The following is an 18,870-nucleotide window of genomic DNA, read 5'->3' as shown; positions in this document are numbered from 1 at the left end:
TGAGTCAGTGCGGAATCCACTTATTGATAAAGCCAGTAATTGTATGTAGAACTTCCTTTAGGTAAAAAGTGTGTTAAGCATACTTTGATTAAACATAGCATGAGCGAGGGTATGCCTGTATACAAACACCTGAAGGGCTACTGAAATGGGTTCCTAGTCGTATGATTCGTCCTGCCTTAACCTCGTAGTGTTTGAGTTTTCTTACAGATTGCTGTCATCCTGTCCTGGCTTGTGACACCTTGGGTATCCAGATGACATCCTTCTCAGAGTCCATCAATACGTGCCGTTATGGGATCCGACTGTCGGAGCTCGCAGCCAGGAATCTAGGTGCCTCAGACATCAAGCCTTAACATCAGCGCACCAATGATAAACCTTATAGAGTAATAGAAGTAATTCTTTCCAAGCCTTAACTTTCAATCTACCTCTTGTGTGAATTTCTGTAAAGGAGCTCTTTGCTCTGCAGGGTAAATGGGACATTTACGGGTGTTTAAGATAGAGTGTTTTAAATTAGTTGTAGAGATATGTTTATACTCATAGTACTTTATATAGTTATTTCTTTGTGTGGAATTGTTCATAACAATAGAAGACAACTCGTCATAGGGAGGGGAGAGATGTAGGGTTCGGCGTTCGGAAGATCTCGCGATGTCACGGAAAGTTAGAGGGTTAGTCGCAGCCTTGTGATGTACCTGTAACCCCGCCTCCCCTTGTTAGTATAAAAGGAATTAACTGCGCAATAAAAGGCGGAAGTTGGCGCTCACACTGTGTGTGTTATCTGTCTCTTTCCCTGGTCCGGGCCGACCAGTGATCTAAGCATGGCACCTTGATATGTAGCGAATGCTACAGATTCATCAGCTACCAATACCAATCCTGATGAAATATCTACTTATTCTAACTGTCCCCAAAAAACTCAGCAGAGATTTTTTTTCCCCTTCATGATCCTTCTATGCCTTCTGCAGTATAAATCTGGCTGTGTACCAGCAATTTGCCTTCAGCTGCTGCCAGAAAGATGTCTTTGTGCAAACCTACAGGGTCAGCTTCTTGAAACAAAAGCCAATCCCTAGAATCCCTGTTTTGTCTGCTGATGCAAATGGCAAACTGATTTTGACTGTATTCCTTTCAGGTATAGGCAGAGTAATCACAGCTAGATCTAGCATCCAGCAGAGCAGCATGGTGTTTTTAGAGCACCAGGTTACTCTTATTAAATGCTGCATTGTGCAATATGTTGCTCCTGGAAAGGTACAAGAATTATTTAGATGAGAGTGAAATAGAGAAAAAAATTGTGACAACCTGTCTCTGGCACTTACGGTACACTCGTGAGCACAGAAGGAAAGAGGAAGAAATTATTTTAGCTTGAGGGAAATTATTTTAGCTTAAAAGAAATCCCAGACAGGTGTCTTGGCAAAATAGTTCTAGTTGTACCTTGTAAAGAATTTAATGCTGCTAACCTTTACGTTACCAACCTGATTATTCATTGCTGAGGACAGGTAAAGATGCTTAGTGGATTGAAATCAAGGTAATGGCTTTTTTGGATGAAATGCTTCTCTTAGAAACAGGAAACAGGAGCAGTGGGTACTTTTGGAACAAAATCACGTTATGCTCGCATTTCTCTTTGTGCTTGCCAGGGCAGTTGTCCAGGCTATCTGTGTGGTCCCTCAACAACTCTTACCTGGCATGTGACAGACCATCCTAGGATGGGGAACATTCCTGGAGAAGTAGTACTTTTCCCTTGAGCGGCTAGACTGAGAGTAACATCGGTCGTAGTTCCACATGTTGTGGTTGAACTGAGAAAAAGGACCACTCGCTGGATAAGGAATTGGCTGGATGGTCACCTGTCGGGGGATGCAACGAGCCTACGGAATTCCTGACAGTTCGAGAACAGCGCGACCTTGAGCAGCTTGTGGTATATCCTTGAGAGTCTGGAAAGATCCGAGAAGACCAGTACAAAAACAAGATAGTGATAACAAGAACCGTCCTAACGAACTCACCAATCATGAATTGTCAGTTACTAACCAAACCAATCATATACTAACACATACTCAAAAGAAGGGTATAAAAAGGTGTGTTAGAACAATAAAGTAGCCATTTTGCATGATCTATTACTTGTCGTGTCCGTCTCTACCGCGACAGTCACCCTCAAAGAGTTGTTGTCAATGTCTCAATGGCCAAGTGGAGACCAGTGATGAGTGGCATTCCTCAGGGGTCGGTATTGGGATCAGCACTGTTTAACATCTTTGTTGCCAACATGGACGGTGGGATTGAGTGCACCCTCAGCAAGTTTGCGAACAACACCAACCTGTGTGGTGCGGTCGGCAAGCTGGAGGGAAGGAATGCTATCCAGAGGGATCTTGACAGGCTTGAGAGGTGGGCCTTTGCGAACCTCATGAAGTTCAATAAGGCCAAGTGCAAGGTCCTGCACATGGGTTGGGGCAATCTCAGGCACAAATACAGGCTGGGCAGAGAATGGATTGAGAGCAGCCCTGCGGAGAAGCGCTTGGGGATGTTGGTTGATGAGAAGCTCAACATAACCCAGCAATGTGTGTTTGCTGCATCAAAAGAAGCATGACCAGCAGGTTGAGGGAGGTGATTCTCCCCCTCTACTCCACTCTTGTGAGACCCCACCTGGAGTACTTGTGTTCAGCTCTGGGGCCCCCAACATATGAAGGACATGGACCTGTTGGAGTGAGTCCAGAGGATGGCCACAAAGATGATCAGAAGGCTGGAGCACCTCTCCTATGAAGACAGGCTGAGAGAGTTGGGGTTGTTCAGCCCGGAGAAGAGAAGGCTCAAGGGAGACCTTCCAGCAGCCTTCCAGTACCTAAAGGGGGCCTACAGAAAAGCTGGAGAGGGACTTTTTACAAGGCCATGTAGTGATAGGATGAGGGGTAATGGCTTTAAACTGAAAGAGTGGAGATTTAGATTAGATATTGGGAAAAAATTCTTTACTGTGAGGGTGGTGAGGCACTGGAACAGGTTGCCCAGAGAAGGTGTAGATGCCCCCTCCCTGGAAGCGTTCAAGGCCAGGTTGGATGGGGCTTTGAGCAGCCTGGTCTAGTGGAAGGTGTCCCTGCCCATGGCAGGGGGGTTGGATCTAGAAGATCTTTAAGGTCCCTTCCAACCCAAACCATTCTGTGATTCATTCTAAGATTCAAATAGAAGAAATTCACCTGTAAAGGCTGCCGATTGTAAGAGCCTGGATGGGCTGAGGATGGAATAAGCATTTGTCAGTTATCTGCTGGGGTCAGGAGGCAGCATATTTTAAGGAATATGTGGAGAGAAGAGGGTTGGGAAAGGACAGGACATCTTTTTTAAGTAGCTGTTAATGTTTTGCAAGGTTACATTTTTATTCCATAACTACATCTGACTAGGGGAAAAACTCAAGTGAACTGACAGATTTTGCAGTGTGCATAGAAGGTCAAGAGACGTGAGAAGGCTTGCCCAACTGAAACCAAAAAGTATAAATTCCATAGTTGAAGGTCCTGTCTTAAGGTCATCCTATGCCCTAACAAACCAACTGGGGCAAGGTCGGTGTTTGTCACCTGTGAATCATCACATTTCAGTGCACGAGGAGGCAGGGTGGAAGCTACAGTTCGTCCAAATGGTTTGTAGCTTACTGCAAGCTCAGCCTTTTTTTTTTTTTTTTTTTCAAATTTAAAATACCTGTATCTCCTGATACCAAAAGTAAAAATACACATCTTCTGATTTTGGTTGTAGTGGATTGATTGAATAATGAAATAATGAAGATGGCTATTTTGTGTAACATCCTGATTGCACTTGTATTTCTCAGCCAACTTTTATAACTTAAAAAAAATAATAATTAATTGGGAGACTAGCTTTTCCAAAGCCCTATAAATTTTTTTACCATAAAATATCCTCTCCATATGCTTAAGATTAAATGCTTACTCAAAATAATGTATAAAGTAACTTGGAGGAGCAGAAGTTACATTCTTTATTCTGGGCCTTCTGTTTTTCTACATAATCCTGCTGCTTACGTTTTTGTGTTGGCTCTCTATAAAGGACTAACTATATCTAACTGAAGTTTTTTAAAATTAAGTTCATGTGGGAGGGTTCTCTAATAAATTGTTTAGTGGGTTTTCTGTGGTAATCTAAACGGTCTTGTGAAACATACTTCTAGAATCTCACTAGTTATTTAGCAGCCTCAGAGTATTATATACAGTAATTGCTGGTACAATATGTTTTGGGGATTTTAGGTGTGTTACTTTACCAAAACAGCAACTTACGACATTGTTAATATTTAAATCAGTAGAATTAAATGCAGCGATACCATGAACAACTGGATGTTTGACAGAACAATGTTACCAGCCAGCGCTGTCATTTTTGTATTGTAGGTAAAACCGCACACAAAATGTTGATTATCATTGCAGTATTCAAAAATACTTGAAGGCTTCCTGTTTCCTTACAAAGGATGTGTACAACAGTTATTTAGAGTAGTCTTCTATCTGACTGTGCTAATGGGTTCTTGAGAGAAAATGAAACTTAGGTCATTTATTGCTTTTTCACTAGTTCTCCGTCTGTACCCGGAAAGTGTGTAAGTGATGTAATGGACAGAAAGGTCTAACTACCTGAGAAACAGCGCAGTAGAGGTCCTCCTCGGCAGGATGCTAAGTCGGCAGTACCTTTTTGCCTGCTGCAGCAGGTAAGATTCACCCTGTAGCAAGGATTCACGTCTTTCCTTGGGTAGGGGTCTTCAGCTGAGCGAGCAGCAGCCTGGCTTGTCTGCTCTGCTGAGCAGCTGTGACAGGCGCAGGGCTGGTGATCCGGGGAGGTTCTAGAACCGATTCTGTTGACAATTCTGAACTGTGCGCCACCGCGGCAGCAGCACAGCCGCATCTTTTGCCTGACGTTAGCAGAGGGAAGAGCTTGTGTACCTCCACTTCATCCTTTATGTTTTTAGCACTCTTCCTCTTTAACATGAGGATATTCATGACCAGAAATAACCGATTTCTGTAGAGAATTAGTATTTGCGTGTGGACACAGAAAAAAAGGCTGTGCACAGGACTATAAAATCACCTGGCCTTGGGGTTTTGTGTTCAAGAAAATTCATGCTTTTGGACAAGATTTTAGGGATGATTTTTTCTAGAGTACAAGTGCAGTGCTACATAGTTTCAACAGGTGAAATTGTCATCATCAAGTAGGGTTAATGGGGTTAAGTGAGTAAGCGTAAAAATGTATTTTCAGGCATTGACCAGTAAGGATCTTAAATGTAGTCATGCGATTGCAGTTTGAATCTAGTAACAGAAAGAAAATCTAGAAATCTAAATTGCAATGTGGCCACCGTTTATTGCCAGAGATTTCTCCAATGGTGCTTTGTCCACAAAACCCAGATTCCTGCTACACTGAAGTTGCAACTCCAGTACACTTTTCAGGTCGCCTTAGAAACCCTCCAAGTTTACAAGCGTTATCATGTAGACTCAGACACTCAGTCACAGGATATTTTGTGTGTCTGGGTTTCACAGGCTCCTATTTCCTTACCACTGCTCATATTCCAGAAAGCACAGCTGTGGGAGATGACTTTTCCCTCCCTGTGATGGTGGACCAGAATCAGTGCTTTTGGTCGCACAGGGGGGCCATAGCAGTCCATTAGCTTGTGGTCTCCAGGTGCATCTATTTCAGGACATTGTACCTGTGAGTGACTGCTACTCATTTAATTTTTTGTTGGTTTTGTAGGTTTTGCAAGCCATCTTGGGAACAAAGAGGAGGGTAAAAACTTTGGCTCTGCGGTCATTAATAAATTACATTTAAGTTGCTCGTCATGATTTTAAGGTCTTTTGCAGAAAAATGGGGCACACTTTCTTTTTGTACTCGGCAGAAGTGGGAATACGTGGCATTGTCCACAAGAAGTTGGAGAAAAGCAATAAATGGAAGAAGTGTGGGGAGGTTTTTTTACACTTGGGGGGAAAAAGAGGAGCGTGACTGGTGTGACTCTGTCATTACAACGAACGTTTGGATAACTTACAGGCTAAGATGCTGTGGAATCTTGTCAAGAAGAGAAGGCAGCTGATAGCAGAAGCTCTAAGAAAGGGTCTATGCAGCTGCTAGCTTCTGATCCTGTGTATTGGGTCTGGCTGAGATGGAGTTAATACTCCCCACAGCAGCCCTCATAGCACTGTGCTCTGCATCAGTAGCTAGAAAGGTGTTGATAGCACACCAGTGTTTTGGCTGCTGCTGAGCAGTGCTGGCACAGCATCAAGGCTGTCTCTCCAACATTTTTGCCCTCCCTTCAATGGCAGGCTGGGGCAGGGCAAGATCTTGGGAGGGGACATAACCAGGACAGCTGACCTAAACTCACCAAACAGATATTCCATACCATATGGCATCAGCTCAGATGTAAAAGCTAAGTAAAGGGAGACGGAAGTGGGGGGCATTTTGTCTTCCGGAGCAACCACTACACGTACGGAAGCCCTGCTTCCCGAGAAGCGGCTAGACATCGCCTGCTGATGGGAAGTAGAGAATAACATCATTTGTTTTTCCTTTTGCTTTCGCGCGCGCGACCTTTGCTATCACTTTATTAAACTGTCCTTATCTTGACCCACGAGCCTTTTGTTATATTTTTCTCCCCCCTGTCCAGCTGAGGAGGGGGAGTGATAGAGCGGCTTTGGTGGGCACCTGGCATCCAACCAGGGTCAACCCACCACATCCTGCAACCCAAAATGGCCTGTTACCATTTGCTTTGTTGTAAGGCCCAGGTAGAGAAGAGGCTGTTGTCGTGGAGGCACCGAGGTAACATGAAGCACGGGCTGATTTTGAGTTGTCACACGTGGGGACACAAAGTGTCAGGACCTGTGGGGCATGTGTTAAGATGTATATTTTGTTCCTGAAAACACTTTTATCAGTTCTTTTTAAATAAAGCCAGCAAGGTTGGCATGAAATTGTGGATCTACCTCCTCATGAATCCTCTGTGTCTATGGATGGGGGAAGAGCACAAGAGAGCCAGAGTTAACAGAAAATACCTGCATCTTTGCTACATGTAAGAAACAGCGGGCCATTGTTGCAAGGAAGGATTCAAGAAATTCAAAGAATGTGGAAGGGACTGCAAGGTAGAAGTCTTTCATACTGCTGTTCAGTTAATTTTCAAGTAGCTATGACAACAAAATGGCTTCCTGGGGACCATGACTGTCTGCCTACAGAACAGAGTGCAAGCTGCAAACCTTGTTTTTCCAGTATACTTCATTTTTTATAATCGCTTGGGATTTACAAGTAGTCGCTATAAAAGCAACCTAAGCAAATAGCCAGCCGGACTCATTAAAAGGGAGCTGCCATTAAGATCTCACATAGTGCAGTATTGTCTTTATCCAAATACAGCAAATGGAAGTGAGGTTCTGGAACAGCACTTCCCTGAGATGCAGTACAAGGAGCTTAACTTTATTTGGTAAATTGATGAAAGGGATCATTTGGGAAAACTTTTGGTTTTTACAAAGCAGAGGGATAGATTCATTGACTGGGAAATACAATCTAATTCTGTGACTAGGATGCCTAGGGAGAGGTACTACTGCTGATGCTGCAAGACAACTTCATAATGTGTTCAACGTTAAAGAGATGATGACATATCTAAAAGGAGAAAGGGAGAATTGATCGACTCAGGTGAAGAGCAGTAGTGTTAGTTGCCAAAGTTATGTGTTCTGTGATGTTTGGATACCGTATGGTTCCCTTATTCAGCTCAGCCTGTTGATTTCAGTGGGAGGTGAAAGGATGAAATATTATTAAGGAATCGGAATCTGCCAGTAATTCTGGCCCTTCGCCTTTTCACGCTTTCCCCAGAGCTGACCCATATTTCCTCCACTATAGTGCTATAGAAATACTAAGATTATTTTTAAATTTTAAAAGGAATAGCTCTTTGGGACACGTATTTTGTTGCTGTGTGAAAAACATTTTCCAGATGTTAATTGAGGTTGACATTGGAAAAAAAAGGTTGAATTCATGCCTGGGTCCACCAGTTTAGACATAATGAAGGATCTTAAGTTACTCTTGAAACTTATTCTTATCTATATCTTCACATCAGTTATCTATACCATCTTTACCTTGGACGGCCTCCAGGAGTCTGGGCTCAACGTGAAGTCCTATTTTCAAAAGCCTAAGTCTTGCGGAAAGCAAGAAAGATTTGGCCCTTAAGCTGGGTGGATACATAGGGAAAACTCAGAACTAGATTTGGGGATTTGCATGCACAGAATATCAAATCCAAGGATTTATGCAATGCCTATCTGTATAAGAAAACAGCTATGATGTTCTGTAGAAGTGTAAAACTGAGCTGGAGAATTAAGTTTTAAAGGTACATTAGATCTTGCACCCAGCTAGAACTCAGAAGTCGAGAAAGATGGGCCAGATAGAGCAGAGCATTACAGATTTCTTTCAGCTTTGGATCAAACAGCAGCTGAAATCTTGAAATAAAAGGCTGGCTGAAAATGCTTTGGGAGTTCTTGATAAAAGTCTTGGTGAAAGGTAATTGAAAGAAGTCTGGATTGGTGGGTGATTCCAGCAATTTCCTTTGGTTTCAAAATTTGTTAATGTTTCTTAAAGCAGTGGTTCTCGGGAGGGGCTCTCTTTGCGTCCGTGGGAAGGTGCTTCTGAAAGACCTCTAGTCAAAGCTGGAGAGACACAATATCTGTTCCAAATGGCATCCAACTTTTTGATTAAAAAAAATAGATGATAGAGTAAGCAGCACCAGCTACAGTCCTGGTAGCAGTCCTGTGCAATTTCCTATGCAGTTCAGAGGATTACGACCTACATAAAGATCTACAGTAAAGTAAAACCATGAACCACTTTGTTGTCCCCATTCCTACAATTCCCAACTCCAGCTCTATAGTGATAGAGAAAGAAGCGTTCAGGATCATATCATGGAGATACAAAGATAACTTTCTCAGTGCCAGATGTTCTTCAGGCAAAAGAAATACCATCTCTGTTTTCAGTTGCATTTGTGGCAGTTTCTAGCTAAAATCAGTTTGCGAGCAGAACAGCCTGGGACAATAAATAGCAACTGTGAGTAAACAATGACAAAACAGACAGAAATGGTAGATAAAAGCCTCTGATCTTTCTATGTTCGAATATCTCCAGGCTGCGAGGGGAGGGGCTGCTGTAACATTTGAAGATCTGGATCCTTTCCTGAACTGCCAGTTGGGAGACATTGCAAGGCAGTTATTATCAGTGCTTACTATCAATTGGGAACCTGCTTCCTCATGACTGAATTCCATGATTCTATCACTCCTTTCAGGAGTGGATTTAGTATGTTCAGTAATGCCAGATATGATTATTTAACAAGTAGGAACATTTATTCAGTGGTTAAGTGCCCCTCTTGGTTCTGATTTCAGGCTAAAATCAGGCAGTAAATTGCTTTGCTTCTCTAAGCTTTTTCTTTCCACCTATTTATTTTACTGGTACCTGACAACCATAATTGTCCTCCAGCTCCCCTTGTACAGTGGCGCGCACAGAAAAGGTGAGGTGGGACTGAAAAGGAAAGCCAGCAAAGCTCTACAGGCAGCACATACTGCTGGCTTTGGAGATCACTAAATGTACTTTCTTTTTTTTTTTTTTTTTTTTGCATTTTGGATTTACATATTGTATGCAAGTTGTAGCACTGGTCGGCACTCTGGTGTTCTAGCTTGTGGCATGTTATTTAAGAAAGCACATTTATTCCTTGTTTGCAATCTACAGGCCTGGCTGTCTTATTCTCAAGATTTTCAAGAAGGACACCCTTGCATATTTCAGGCATGGCCCACTAAAGCATTGCACTGGAAGCAGAGATTAATCACTGTACTGTTTTGTGATAGGAAAAGACAAGAAATTAGTTTCTGGTAACACAAATAAATACTCACCTGCAGCGCTCTCAGGCATTTCTTAAAGAAAAATCCTTCTTTGAATCCTAGCTTCAGCTGCGCCAAGTTAACAAAACTGTAGAAAAATAGGCAGGGAAGTTCTCTGCTTCACCCTGCTGTCCCCAGGGAAGATCAGCTCTGGCACGCTTGCCTAACCAGGTCTTACAGACCTCCAAGATGATGGTGCCACACCATCTCCAAGCAATCTACCTTTTTTGCTATCCATGCCCAGAGGAAGTTTTCTTCTGCAGTGTAACTTGAATCTTCCTTTTTTCAGTGTAAGTCAATTTTTTCCCTGGCCACCATGGAGATGGAGAACAGAACATGAAAAAGAAAAGCTGCACGGAAGCTCTAGAAGAATATGATCACTGTGTTTCACCATCAGACATCATTGCTCTGCTTATGAAAGCTCTGATTTTCATTGCTGAGCTTTGAAAAGTTGTGGATACTGCCAGAACTATTACTCAGCAATCCTGAGCAGCTGCTGAACAGCAGAACACATCCAGAGATCTTTACACCTGTCTAATAAAACATTAGAAAGGCAATAAAGAAAGTATGGCTTGATGAACCTGAGAAGAAAGTCTCAGAAGCAGGAAATATGAAGGGGATATGGCAGAAAGTCAAACCTTCTGGATGAAATAGGCAAACTTGACTTTAGTGGCATGCAACAGGGAGCTCACAGCAAGGTGCCATAAGTAAGCCTGTTGTCTCGTTCCCTTCCCACTGAGACTCGGCCCCCCTGGTTGTGGGTGGGCCGTGACAGATCTACCAGATTCCTGAAGTCAGGGACCCCAGCAGCGTTCATCTGCATCTGTGCTGTGGCAATTTCCCAAACACTGTACTACTGCAGGTTAGTGTACTAGCCCCCTGCTTGTCCTTTTCCTGGATTCAGGTCAATCTATCTTTAATTTGGTTTCCACGTAGACTCGGGTCCCGTGTCATATGTGCTCATTGACCCTATGTTTGCTTATGGAGCAACTGTGTTTGATTCTAGCCTTTGCAGGAGGGCATCTGAATTATCGGAGTGGAAAAGAGCCTCTCTGAATAATCCCATCTTAGGGGCTTTCAGTCAAGAAGTTGGCCACTGATGGTGGTTTTTTGCAGTACAAGCTGGCGTGCTGCACAGGGCTGTAGCTGGCCAAGGGGATCCACACTGACCAGTTATTCCAAAAAGCCACATCAGCACCTCAGCTCAGGGCAGTCTTGAGGCACTTTGACTGCCAGCTGCAGCTGGGAGACTGGCTGTGCCCACTCTTTGTGCCCCAGAGCCAAGGAACTCAAAAAGAAAATAGCCTGAAGTGCAGCCTAGGACTGTTGGGCTTGCCTTTGAAATATTGTTACCTACTGACATCTGTCCCTTTCCTGAAACTGCTTAATAACCTGAACCTTCCTGTTGGCAGCTTCAAGAAAGATCAGGTATCAGCTATTTAAATGCATAGTTAGCTGAAAATCAATAGATGGATGACGATGTAAGCATGTATTGGTTTATGGGTACTGTCACGCTGCTGATGCACACTTTGCAGTGATGTGGATGGCTGTAACAACACATTTGGAGGTTAGTCTGTTTTGAATCATTACGGTGGTACCTCAGTGCGAGCGCTGTCACAGAACTTCTAGAGGAAGATTCTCCTCTGCACTGGGTGGCTTGTGTGAATTAACAATGCATTTACCTATTTGTAAAATAGATCTTGAAGATGGCATTCCTAAAATCCTTAGAGCTTGAGGATAAGGTCAGATAAGTTTGAAGAGTTCCAGCATTTCTTTGACTTAAACAAAACTTTTTACTGCTCAGGATATGTCATAGATCCAGCATGCAGCTCATTAGGTAATCACACTGAAGATCATAGGTTCACCGTGCTGCTGTTGGTTGTTGGTTCATATTATTGGAAAATATCCGTTTACTGTGCAGGGGGATTTTAAAATAAGCTTTGAGTTAGCACACATTCTTCTTGTGATAAGTTACTCTGGAAGGTAGAGATGAACTTCAGTATGACTTCCAAATCTAAGGCTGACTAAAATTTGGCCCATCTTTGAAATGTATAGCTTAATTGTCTCTCTTCCAAGAAGGTAGCTCTGTTAGCTGGAACAACAGCGTCTGCTACTGACACTCCTAAAGCCAGTATATAATAAAACCGTTGATTCATACTCATTCCCTTTTGTTCCTTTTTTACTTCAAGTAGTGCAAGATGTGCTTTGTTATTCTCGTTTTTCACTTGGCTGTGATTTTTCAGAGACCTAAAAGGAAGATAAAAGGCATTATTTAAAAAGGGGGTGTTCATACTTGATTCAGTACTCTCCTTAGATATTATTTTCCTCTTCAGATTTTTTTAATACTTGCTCTAAACCCATAAACTTTCATAACTGGTGTCTGGCTAATTTGCAGCAGCTTCCACCTTTGGCTTTTGTTCTTGAGCTTACTAAAATCAATGAGGCATCGTCCCCTGAGCAATTTACTTATTTTCTGGGTGTTCTGGGAATGTATTGGTGTTTATTTCTGCAAGTCTTTGTTTACCTCCTCACAAAACTGGATGTCATCATCCCGTGCTTGCTTAATGCAGCTCCATTGCCCTGTCATGCACGTTTGTATAACCTTCAGATATGGTGCCTAAGCTGTTTGAACAGGTTTCATGTGACCTGCCCTGCATGCTAGCTCTGGATCTTACCTGCTGCTCCATTTTATCTCTGCACTTCATACTAATGAGCACCTGCAGCGTTTCATGTCCCTGATCCTTTGGACATCTGCCGTGGTTTAACCCCAGCCAGCAGCTAAGCCCCACACAGCCACTCGCTCACTCCCCCCCCCCCCCCCCCCAGTGGGATGGGTGAGAAAATTAGAAGAGTAGAAGTGAGGAAACTCATGGGTTGAGATAAAGACAGATTAATAAGTAAAGCAAAAGCCTGCAAGGGCAGGCTCTAAAGGCCCCTAAAGCCTGGCCACGGCACCCACGTCCACTCACCCTGCCGTGGGCCGGTGGCCGCCACTGGCAGCCGACCTCGGCTTGTCAGCCGCTGTTGTAAGGGATGATGCAAAACCGAGAAACCCTCCCAAACTGCGACTGATCCTCGAGTGCTTTTGTTACGGTGGTTGTTTGTTCCTTTCCTATTTGACTGGCAGCTGTTCCAGCTGACGCCAGAGCTGACTGAGAACAGAGCGATCAGCGCAAACGGGCGAGGCCAGCTCCCCCCCTGCCTGCGCAACCGGCCGGGACGGGTCCCGACACGGCTACCGGACGCTCCGCGGGCAGGAGAGGGGAAACTCGCCGAAACTCGCGCTCACTCGCTATCTGCGTGGCGTGGCGCGGCGCGGCGCGGCGCTTCCCCTCAGCGCCGGGGCGCTGTCCGTTAGCGCCACGTGACCGCCGCCCGTTGCTCGCCGGGATCTGAAGTCGTGGCGGGCGGGGAGGGGAGGGGAGGCGCGCGTGCGCGCGCGCGCGCGGGGCGGAGCCGTTGCTCCTCCCCCTCCTCCCATCACCCGCCCCTTCCCCACCCCTCCTCCCCCCGGCGCTGCGCGTGGGGCGGCTCGCGGGTACGTTACAGCCCCCCCTTCCCTCCCCCGCCGCGTCCGTTACCCCTTGGTGTGGGAGGGGGTGGGGCGGGACGGGAGCTGGGGTTCGGGCTCGGCTTTCCTCTGAGGGAAGGCGGGGAAAATGGCGGCCTGGGGAGCGTGACACCCCCTCCCCACTCCCGGCTGTCGCTGCCGCCTGTGGCGGGCGGGTCGCGGCCCTTCCCCGGGCCCTTGTGGGCGGAGGTGGCCGGTCCTGTGGACTTATGAGGTACTTCGGCGCGTGAGCAAAAATAACGCGTGTGTTTCTATATATATAATGTGTGTATACATAGATACGTGTCTGTATATAGATGTATGTGTGTATATGGGTGTATATATACGTACACAGATGTACGTATAGAGCTCGGTATCCGCGGGGCGTGCACGCTGTGGCGGCTGCAGACGCACCTGTGCCGCGCCAGGCCGTGCCGTTTGGCACCCACAACCATCTCGGCTCCCTGGGCCTTAAGGTCGTAACACCCCCAGGGAGGGAAACTGGGGCGTGTTAGCTGAAACACGTCTGGTTTTCTGGCGTTTCGTGTGGTTTTCCAGCTCTTCTGTTACTGAAGAAGCCAGGGGATTGTTTTTTCTGCATGTTGGCTCTGTCAGCGCAGCCTTCTCCAGTGAAGTAGTTATCTGTAGAAAACTACGCGGCTGTTGAGCACAGGGGAGCTGCTACTATTAAAAAATAATACTTGTTATTGAAAAGGAGAGGGTATAATTGTAACTGATTTGAATGCAGAACGTTTTGCTGAGTTAACAGTTCAGTCTGTTCATCCCCTTACTTGCTGTGTTTTGACCACTGACAGTGGCCAGCATCAGTGGTTGGCCAGTGTCTTTGGTTCTCAGAAGAAATAAAAATTAATTTTGAAGGTGTACAGCTTGTTCACCTTTTTTTTTCCCCCCAAATGGCTTTAGTTCTATCACAAGATAACCTCTTTGATTTTTTCTGTTTCTATGTTTGAAAATAGTTTGTGTACACATAATAGTACTGCTGATGGTTTTTCTTTTATGTTTAATCCAGTGTGATTCCCTGCTTTTATGCCGTTGTGTTTTCACAGAGTTTCTAATTGGAAACTGTTGAATAGCTGCAATGTAGCAGGCAGAGTTTTAGACGGGATCTGAATACAGATTATAATCTCTCTGGTATTTTACATGTTACTGTTTGCAGAGGCACTAACCTAGCTTTAAACAAGAAAAGGCCATCTCGTACTTATTATTTTTTCTTTATTCAGGTTTACAGTAGGTGTAGAGTAATATTTTTTCTAATTGCACTTCTTGTTAATAACACTCATACTACTGTTTTGTTTCTTACAGGATTGGTGAGGGAAGAGCTTGCTTTCAGTGAAATATTTATCAAGTGTTGAGGAACAAGTCAGGAAACCCAGCCAAAAGCGAATGTCATCAGAAACACCAAGAGAAAGTCCAGAGGTGCCAACAGAAAACACCATGTCTCCTGAAGTTCCTGATGTGGAAGGAAAGGTGAAGTCAAGTGACAGTCCGGTAGAGAGACAGGAGGCAGGCTCAGACAAGGAAGAATGCCTTGAGCCCATGTCCAAGAGGCAAAGGAAGAAGCTGTTGAAGCAGAAACAGTGGGAAGAACAGAAAGATCTACAGAGGTGTGGTTTGCAAAATAGCTTTTGCAGGATCATGTGTAGTATTGAGTGCTAATAATAATAATGATGTGTCAGCAGAATTTGCGTGTGGATTGCTTTAGCAAATCAAGGCAGTTGAACTAGTTTTCTCCCATGCCAGGTTTAAAGCAGTAGTCACAGGCTACTCCATCTGCATATGAAGAAGCTATAAAGGTAAGCATTCTCTCTTCATACTAGAAGTGTTCCTCAACTTGAAGAGGATGTCGGGAGGGATTCAAACTTGCATGTTTTTGGTTTGTCGGAGGGGAGAAGTAACATGTGGCTTTGTCCCTTTCTGAATGGGCTGCGTCCTCTTTCCCCAGTGCTGTCAGACTTGGTGAATCTTACAAAGTCAGTGACTAAAAAAAATTTCTTTTGACACATGAAATGCTCTGCTGTAAGTTATGTTGACTTACAACCTGTTAAAATAGTTTTGGAAGATGATGAGCTTCTGTTTTATTTTGTTGAGAGAAACCTTATCTGCAAATGGGCTGGTGGTGGTTTATCCTTGTCCTGCTGAATGCAAAGTGTTCCTCCCCCAGAGAGTGGCTGTTAAAGTTGCTGTCTCCGAAATTTGATCTCCCAACTGCCTGCTCCCGTCAGGGGACCAGAGGGAAGAAACAACTGTTTCAGAAGTCTTTTGAAAAACTTGAAACAGGAGGTAAATTGCCTTCCACATTCCGATTCCGATAGTGCAATTTTGGCAATCTTTTTGGTTGTTTCTGTTATGAGACCTGACTCGGAGCACCCGTAAATCCACGCAGCTCCCACTATTGACTTCGTTGAATTTGTGTCAGATGTCTGTCTTTGTAGGTATATACAGAACTTCACAAAGATGGGGGGTGTGTTTCATGCTGGTATCAGCCTAGCACAAATGGAAGCAACAGGATAAGTTTAAACTACCACGGTCATGGGACAACCACCTTGATCGTAGAAGTATGCATTTGTGTGCATAACACGTGCCTCAGCAGATTTGGCAGCACTTTTTGAAGATGTATTTGTTTGTTTGTCTCTTTAGGCAGAAACGAAAAGAAAAACGCCAGAAGAGAAAACTTGAACGTCAGTCAAAATCGGACTCCAGTAGTGAAGTGAATGACAGAAAGCGTATGCGAAGGGAAGTTGTTCCTAGTACACTTCGCCTCATTGTGGACTGCAGCTTTGATGACCTGATGGTGCTAAAGGTAAAAGAAACTTACTCTTCACGTACAAATGTTGAAAGGTTCTCCAGTGACAGTGCTGATGCAACGTCAGAGCGCAAAAACTGGAGAGCAGCTTGTGGAGGACACTTAGCATGTTTCAGATTGTGGTGACTCCCAGACCTGCTTAGGTCAGTTGCTGAATTTTTTAGGGTTTGGAATGTACATTTATATAAGCTTGCCAAAGATTTTTGTTTGCCTTCATGGAGATGCGGTAAGTTGGTTTGATTCCAAAAACAGGAATATAGAAACAGTTTGTGCCGTATGTTCACCATGAAGCTACGCACAGTTCTGCCTCAGAATGGTTTTGCTAGAGGGGCTGCAAGTGCCCCATCAAGTTACTTTCTCTTTCAAAGTGGACCTAAGGCTCCCAGCCATGTTAGTAAGTATGTGTGGAAATAAGAATTTTGAGCATTAGGAGGATACCGAGCTTTTCCTCTCAGTCACACGAGAGGTAGTTGGTAGAGTTGGTAATAGTTGATGTTAACCTAATGCATTTTATTCTTTTTCTTAACTGCTTAATGAAATTGCTTTAAATGGTGGCACAGCTGCCTGAGCTCAGTTCTTTGATTTTTTTCTGAGAGCTCTGAAGACTTGCCCATATTTAGTTATCACGATAAAGTGCATAACTCATTTCTGTGTTCACTGCACAATGCAAAGATTTTACGTGTTTATTGAATAGGCCAGATCTGCAGTGACAGCATAACCTCTCTGAAGGAGGACAGAAATAAATACTTGCAGAGGAATGTTGGTTTGCAAGCTGAGCACTTCATGAAACATTTAGAAATACTTGACGTGGATGCATGACCATTTAAATTGGTGTACTATCCAAACCTTCTCAGTAACAGCAGACAGATCCTAAAGACAGCAGACTCCCAGCTGTTGGGGGTAGGGACAAGTGATAGTTCAGAAGATAGGGCATCTAATTTTATTAAAGGACATAGAAATGCAGCTGCCTTGCCAGAGTAGCCTGAAGAGTTTCTCCATCCCTGCTGCACCCTGACGTGACTGTAAGAATCTGCTTCAGCATCTCCTGCTAAAGAATCCAGGTCACTGATAAAGCAGGCAGGTAGGATCAAGGAAGGCGTCGGAGGACACATACACAGCTTAAGCTTAGGGTGAAAACGTGACTGGGCAGCATTTGTATTGGGGAATGGCAAAGTTCAGGATGGATTGACAGGTTACTACGTATCTGAGAGACTTCCCAACATAAAGGACTTTAATTCTGATCTTGAGATTCACACATTGAACATAACCTTGTTCTTCCTTTACTACTAGTGTATTGAGTTTGCATGGCAAGGTTTTGGTAGCAGGGTGGGCTACAGAGGTGGCTTCTGTGAGAAGCTGCTAGAAGCTTCCCCTATGTCTGACGGGGCCAACGCCAGCCAGCTCCAAGATGGACCCCCTGCTGGCCAAGGCTGAGCCCATTAGTGACAGTGGTAGCGCCTCTGGGAGAAGAGATTTAAGAAGGGGAAAGGAAAAAGCAACCTGCGCGACACCAGTCGCAGCCGGGAAAGAGAATATGTGAGAGAAACGACCCTGCAGATGCCCAGGTCAGTGAAGAAGGAGGGGGAGGTCGTGCTCCAGGTGACAGAGCGGAGATTCCTCTGCAGCCCGTGGGGAAGACCATGGTGAGGCAGGTTGTCGCCCTGCAGCCCATGGAGGTCCACGGTGGAGCAGATATCCACCTGCAGCCCGTGGAGGACCCCACGCCGGAGCAGGTGGATGCCCGAAGGAGGCTGTGACCCCGTGGGAAGCCTGCGCTGGAGTAGGCTCCTGGCAGGACCTGTGGCCCCATGGGGCGAGAAGCCCACGCTGGAGCAGGTTTTCTGGCAGGACTTGTGACCCGGCGGGGGACCCATGCTGGAGCAATCTGTTCCAGAAGGACTGCACCCCACGGGAAGGCTTCCTATTGGAGAAGTTTGTGGGGGACTGTCTCCCATGGGAGGGACCCCACGGTGGAGCAGGGGAAGGCTGTGAGAAGTCCTGCCCCTGAGGAGGAAGGGGCAGCAGAGACCACGTGTGATGAACTGACCCCAACCCCCATTCCCTGTCTCCCTGTGCTGCTGGAGGGGGGAGGAGGTAGAGAATTCAGAAGTGAAGCTGTGCCCGGGAAGAAGGGAGGGGTGGGGGAAGGTGTTTTAAGGTTTGGTTTTATTTCTCATTATCGTACTCTGATTTTGATTGGTAATGAATGAAATTAATTTTCCCCAAGTTGAGTCTGTTTTGCCTGTGACAGTAATTGCTGAGTGATCTCCCTGTCCTTATCTCGACCCACAAGCCTTTTGCTATATTTTCTCTCCCCTGTCCAGCTGGTGGGGGGGAGCGATAGAGCGGCTTTGGTGGGCACCTGGTGTCCAGCCGGGGTCAACCCACCACAACTAGGATGGGTGAAGTGCCCCTGAGGAAGCTTTATTTTCAGACATCTAGCAAATACAGTAACAGATGCTTTGGGAAGGGAAATGACTGCGAAGATGCGATTGTAACTGTCCTTGCAAACTATCAGTCACCCTTCTGGCTCTAACATGTTTGCTCAGTAACCTATCAGCTTCATGAAGGAAATGCAACCGTGCTGTTGCAAGACTATGTTAACGTGGTTGCGTTAATTTTGGTTCTGTTTGGCAGTGAGCCTCTGAGGCATAATTAAGTTTTTCAGGCTCAGCTAATGCAGC

General features: G+C 45.0%; 1 protein-coding gene and 1 long non-coding RNA gene across 44 annotated transcripts in view; one reads left to right on the top strand and one right to left on the bottom strand.

Annotated features, from left to right (window-relative positions):
- Positions 1–18,870, top strand: part of LOC142032347 (alcohol dehydrogenase 1-like) — a 330,614-nt gene that overhangs the window by 26,518 nt on the left and 285,226 nt on the right. For 40 of the 43 annotated variants that reach the window (XM_075031193.1, XM_075031006.1, XM_075030999.1 and 37 more), the window contains 4 exons: positions 14,686–14,987; positions 15,124–15,176; positions 15,545–15,663; positions 16,021–16,183. The gene's annotated coding sequence lies outside the window, so the exon portion shown is untranslated. Of the gene's footprint in view, positions 1–14,685; positions 14,988–15,123; positions 15,177–15,473; positions 15,664–16,020; positions 16,184–18,870 lie in introns of all 43 variants that reach the window. The other 3 variants (XM_075031109.1, XM_075031212.1, XM_075031026.1) reach the window with 3 other exon arrangements.
- On the bottom strand, positions 10,860–13,193 carry LOC142032694 (uncharacterized). The gene is made up of 2 exons (XR_012650951.1): positions 12,782–13,193; positions 10,860–12,059 (listed from the first exon to the last, which is right to left on the bottom strand). It is a non-coding gene; the product is annotated as an uncharacterized LOC142032694 (long non-coding RNA).

This window comes from Buteo buteo, chromosome 1 (assembly GCF_964188355.1).
Source record: "Buteo buteo chromosome 1, bButBut1.hap1.1, whole genome shotgun sequence".
NCBI classification, from domain to species: Eukaryota; Metazoa; Chordata; class Aves; order Accipitriformes; family Accipitridae; genus Buteo; species Buteo buteo.
This window is presented reverse-complemented; position numbering and strand designations above follow the sequence as displayed.